The sequence below is a fragment of the Henckelia pumila genome, unplaced genomic scaffold (assembly GCF_033568475.1).
Source record: "Henckelia pumila isolate YLH828 unplaced genomic scaffold, ASM3356847v2 CTG_461:::fragment_3, whole genome shotgun sequence".
NCBI classification, from domain to species: domain Eukaryota; kingdom Viridiplantae; phylum Streptophyta; class Magnoliopsida; order Lamiales; family Gesneriaceae; genus Henckelia; species Henckelia pumila.
In genome coordinates this window covers 12,411,115-12,417,172 of record NW_027331831.1, presented here as the reverse complement: position 1 = coordinate 12,417,172, position 6,058 = coordinate 12,411,115, and the positions used below count along the sequence as shown (strand labels likewise).

Sequence of the window (6,058 nt, the reverse complement as noted above, 5' to 3'; positions counted from 1 at the left end):
AAGACGGAGTAGAAGTCGATAGAATTTTTTATTTTTTAGTTTTCTATCAGCATATATGATCTAAAAATATTGAAAAAGAAGATTCAAAAAAGATAAGTATATGGATATGATGATTTTTTTTATTTGCTTTGCAAAAAAGAAAAAGTACAAATTCTTCCCAAAAAAAAAAACAAAAACAAAAACAAATGAATTATCGGACGGTACCGAAGAACGTTGGACCCACTGAGCCGTTTATTACTTTTGAAATCGACGTGAGACATAAAGTACAATACATGTCGAGTTCCCATTGGCTTTCTAAATTCCACTCCTTCGATTTATAATTATATATTAGCATTGTGTGTGACGAAAAATGGTTTTTTATTATATTTAATTATAATAAAAAAAATCTAAATTTATAGTAGACAAAATAATTTTTTTTGGTTAAGAATGATAATCATAAAAAGTAGTTAAAGCATCATTACTTTTATTAAGTATTTTTCGTTCCATTAGTTTTTTAAATAATTTGAAATTTAAAAATAGATAAATAAATAAAAATTATTATTAATTTTGTGTGGTCACACCAAAAGACCAAACATTTTTTTTAAGGCATTCTTACTTAATACTAGCACACAAACGCACGTGTTGCGTGCCTTATAAAACAGTGAAAGAAAAAATAAAAATTTTCTAAATGAACATCCGCAAAAAAAAAAAAAAAAAAAGTGAAAGTGACATTTTTGCAGTTACATGGTTATCAAAAAAGTTACATGGTTATCAAAAAAAAATTATAAGACATGTCATACCAACATACCAAATCTCATCTTTAAAATAGTAATAGATATATAGATATATATATGTATATAAAGCAATTTTTAAGTAAAATTTTTAATGATAGAATTAAAAACTATATGTGTGAACAATAGAATTTAATGATAGAATTTTAAAAAAAAATAGTTTAAGATGCTTTAAAATAATTTTGGATAAGCAGTGATATCGTCATCTAAAGTTGGATATCATTTTAAAAAGGTGGAGATATTTTATACTTTAAAATTGGATAATATTATACTAGTGTCTACTATGCACAGTTTGATTTGAGTAATAAGATAAGTAATACATAAATAAGTAATATAATATAATTAAAAATTAATAAGAAATAATAGTTAATATCTTTTACTATTTATTAAAGGTGAGCATACTAAAATAACTAATTGGTGTCTTGGCCTGTTTTTAAAAATATCTAAACTCTCATCACCCCACTTCTCCACATTTTCACTTTCTTTATTTCTCACTCAAATCTCAAACACATTCATTCTTTTTTCTTTTATATCATACACATTGTGTGTGCATATTTGCTAGTATTATTTGATTTGATAGATATATTATAGTTTATTCAATTGATTAATGTAAAATTAATAATTAATAGATTGATAAATAATATGACGAGAATAATACGAGATTAGATGAGATAAATTATACATAAATTAATAATACATCAAATCAAATAATGCCCATATTAAAAAAGCAAACATACAAGAGCACCTAGTACGTCAGTTAGCATAAGATGATCATATTTAGTCATATACTATAGATCTTCAATTTAATAGTTAAAAACAACAACAACAATTTACGTTTCCTCCCGCCCATCATTGATGATGATGACTACATGTGAAATTTCACATCGACGATGTCAGTAAAAAAAAAAAAAAATTCAAAAATTTAGAAGATAAGATTGAAATTTGATAACATCATACCAACTATCAACTACCAAGATCACAAAAAATTAAAAATGATTGTCTAAAATTGCAATTCCCCCTCGTAAAACAACGTAAACAATACATTATGTTTGATTTGATTTTGTCGTTGTTTATTGCTATCTTGGATTCCATGAAAGAAATGAATACATTTAAATAAGGCAAAACGTATTAATTAGTGTTTGGTCGATGATGAATATTTTATGTAGAAATAAGTCAACAGTAGCACTTAGATGGGAAAAGTACAGAAATATTATGGGCAGAACGATTCCGTTGTAACAGAACACAATGCCATATATGCTTGGGAGTATGAATTGATTTTGTCGGGAGCGTGATTGAAACGTGATGTTTGAACTTTTATATAATTCAAAATATTCGATGAGAATGAGTAAAATTAGTTTTTTTTTTAATCAAAATAACAAGTGTTCGAGCGTATTATTGTGAATGAAATATTAGTAACCTAAACTTAGACATTAAACATATATGTTTCTTGAATAGTTTGAATTAAAGTCAAACTTCGAGTCTCATGACTCTCACTCACATATTGAAACTGGCTGTTGTTTTTATTTTCAATGTATTTTTTCTTTAGTTAATATATTATAAACATAGGATTCATAACAAATGGCCCATTAGCTCAGTTGGTTAGAGCGTCGTGCTAATAACGCGAAGGTCGCAGGTTCGAGACCTGCATGGGCCATTTGTATTTTAATTTATTTTATTCTGTTTGGAGTTAATTTATCTATTTTTGTATTTGGGCTTAGTGACCCAAATGAATATCCCTATTTTATTCGAGGTCCGACATTGGGCCCAACATATCGTGTGTCGAGTTTTTTGAACTTTCAAGTGTAATTTTTATGTTTAAATAATTAATTTGACTCAAGTAGGATTTGAGAAATTTTGAATCCATCATACTCATATATATGCTACCACTAATATTTTTTACTCCACAAATTTACATGATTGCTGTAAATTATGGAAATTACGAACTTCAAGTTTTCGATCAATGAAAAAGTACCAATCAAGTGTCTTTATTAAACTTTAAGATATCAATTTAAACATAATTTTAGTGTTTCAATAAGACAATATATGTAATATAAATTATTTATGCACGCGAATTTTCGCGTGTTTGGATTACTAGTATATATAATCGATACTATAGATTTATGTACTATTGACATGATATAAAATCAAACCAATTATGTAACGCCCGAAAAATCCATATATCCATTCACGAGTATTAAAGTACTTTTAAGTTATTTTTATTCTATTATTTATGATTTAAAGGTTATTTTAATTAAATATTTATATGTGATGTATTAATGATTTAAAAATCGTGTTAAAAGGTTTCTCATGCAATTTATTTTGCATGAGATTTTATGTTTCCAAATTGTCTTTTATGTTTTCAATTTGTCTCATGTTATTTATTTTGCATGAGATTTTATGTTTTCGAGTTGAGATTTTAGGTGTCACGCCCCGGACCTAGGCCCGCGCCTGCGCGACTGCACAATGGGTCCTTATAGCAACTACTTTGTATTCGTCTTCGCTTTATGAAAATGATTAATTCAAATTGTTATAGAAGTTCATTGTAGTCCATTATAAACTCATTTTAAATCCTTGATTTTTTCATGTGGGACAGTGGTATCACAATCATCCCTAATTCAGAACGCGACGTCCTCATCGCGGCCTGACCCCTCGATCCATGAGCACCAAAAATATAGAGGTGGATCCTATAGGTTCAAATGGTGGCTCCCGTTATGTAAAAATTTGTCCCGCAGGTTCAAAAGGTGGCTCCCACGCACGTAGCACTTTGTACTGCATATCACTTATTTCCTGGGATTTTTGATGGTGACCGGCTCTGATACCATTCTGTCACACCCCGGACCTAGGCTCGCGCCTGTGTGACTGCATAATGGGCCACTATAGCAACTACTTCGTATTCGTCCTCGCTTTACAAAAATAATTAACACAAGTTGCTACAGAGTCCATTGTAGCCTATCATAAACTCATTTTAAATCCTTGATTTTTCTCATGTGGGACATGGGTATCACATTAGGTGTTAAAATATATGTTTAAATGTTGTGTTAAATGATGTAAATTTGTCTGATATTTAATGGTTGTAACTTAAATTTTAATGTGTTTTAGGTATGTTTATTTCCAGTGAAGAAGGGAATCGAGACTAGCCGATGAACGAAGTTTAAGGAATTTTAAGTCAAGGATGTTTTACACGGATATTTATTTTTAAGTTTCAAATATGTATTTGTGCAGCTTTTTATTTTAAAAATTGGGTTTGGCATTTAATTTTAAAATTTTATAGGAATTGTGTGTATTTTAAGTTGTTGGGCTTAGTTTTGGCCCAAAAATTCATTATAAACTAAACTTCAAGTTTCTCTCCCCTCTTCTCTCATTCATGCCGCCTCCCACCCTTCTCCCCTACTCTTCTTTCAAAAATCTGCAAACTCCAAGCCCAAAGATTTCTCGTTCGATCGTTCTTGTGAAGACTAGATCGCGTCCCAGAGTTCGGATATCTCCCTACCAACGAAGAAAGGCAAGTTTTAAAAGCTTTTGAAACCACCAAGCAAGAATGTATGTATTTTGATATGAAAAAGATGTATGTTGATGTGTAAATTATGTATATTGCATTGATTCTATGAGTTTTTGATGAACATGATTTAGAACTGTGAAACGTGAATCGTTCTTGATGTTTTGGTTAAAGATTTTGGAGAAAGATGCTGAAGATTTCTGTGAAAGACTTTGAATATGAGTATTTTTTTATGTATGTATTTTTAGTTTAAAAGCTTTTGAAGTTGAGGTTTTTCTGAGGGAATCCTTTCAAGTTTTGAAGATTTTTCACGTGAGAAATCAAGTTTCCAACAAATGAATGTTTTTTCTAAATATTTTTTTAAATTTGATGAAAAATATGTGTGAATCTGATAATTTTTGTGTGTGTATTTTGAATGAAAAGTTTAGATATAAATATTTTGAAGATGGTTGTTTTTTGATGAATGCTTTTCGAGTTTTTGAAGTTTTCATGTGTTTGATTATAAGTTTCCATGAGTGAGTGATTAGGATGAATTGGGATCGAAAAGGACCGAAAAAAGCAAAAAAAATCAGAAAATGGCACCTTGCGTCGCTGACTGCGCGCAATCAGCAACTGGGCATAGGGGTGCCCATGTAGGGCACCCTGTGCCGCGCTTGCGTGCCCCAGTGCCCGGGGTTCTACCCCGAGCACTTTTTTTTACGAAAATAAAGTTATAAATTCGCTTTTATGGTCTTTTAATATATTTTAAGTATTTTAAGATGTCCTATGCAAAAAGTTTTGACTTTTGATTGTTAATGTCAAGAACGTAAGGGACGACTCGCATGAATCGATTTAGTTATGTAATGTATTATATTCCAGTATATTTTCACGAAGTTATGTTCATTATGAAAGCATGAAATTTTCTGAATATAAAGATGTTCTCATTTTTATTTAATTAGCAAGCATAATTTTCAAGCACGAAAGAATTTTAAAAGCATTACATGATAAGTTTCAATTTATTTTCAAAGTTCATGATGACATGATGATTTTAAGATATTTTTAATTATGATTTATGAACGATAACAAATTTTATGATGCAAATGTTTCATGATGAGTATGATGAAGTTATGAGAAAGTTATGAAGAAAATGCTTATGACGAAGATTTTATGATGAGAAAGCATGATGAAGTTTACGACGTTACGATGTTAAAAAATGATGTTATGTATGCATGAAAATATTTTGATATTATGACTTTGTGTTGGCAAAACGAGATGAAAATGACGGGATTTAAACTTTCTCGGGATGAGCTCCGGAAGGCCTATCCAAAATACGGCTTAAGAGATTGAGGAAATTAATGGCTCATTGGGATGAGCTCCAGGGACGACCTTTCAAAATACGGCTCAAGAGATAGAGGAATTGGCTTGTTGGGATGAGCTCTGGGGATGACCGTTCCAAACACGTGCTCATACGATGATTGCCACAAATGTATGTATTTCTTCACCCCAAAATGAAGAAGTTTATTTTTATCAATTTTATGCATGATGTTTATGTTTATGTTTATGTTTTACATGTCCAAAGCCTGATGATTTTTATTATGTAATTATTTTTTATATGATTAATGTTTGTTGAGTCTTTAGACTCACTATACTTGATTGGTGCAGTTAGACTTGAGATGTAAAGTTATTAAAAGCTTTGGTGGAAAGGCTGAAGAGTTCTAGAAGCAAAGACATTTCATGGCACGACGGTTTCGAAACTATGACGTTTTAAACGAGAAACTTTGCACATTTTATTGATATTTTGTTATTACATTAT

The 6,058-nt window shown here is 30.1% G+C and overlaps 1 non-coding gene across 1 annotated transcript; it reads left to right on the top strand.

The window, feature by feature from the left end:
• The first annotated feature begins 2,350 nt into the window (after positions 1-2,350).
• Positions 2,351-2,424, top strand: TRNAI-AAU (transfer RNA isoleucine (anticodon AAU)). Its single transcript has one exon. It is a non-coding gene; the product is annotated as a tRNA-Ile (tRNA).
• The last annotated feature ends 3,634 nt before the right edge of the window (positions 2,425-6,058 follow it).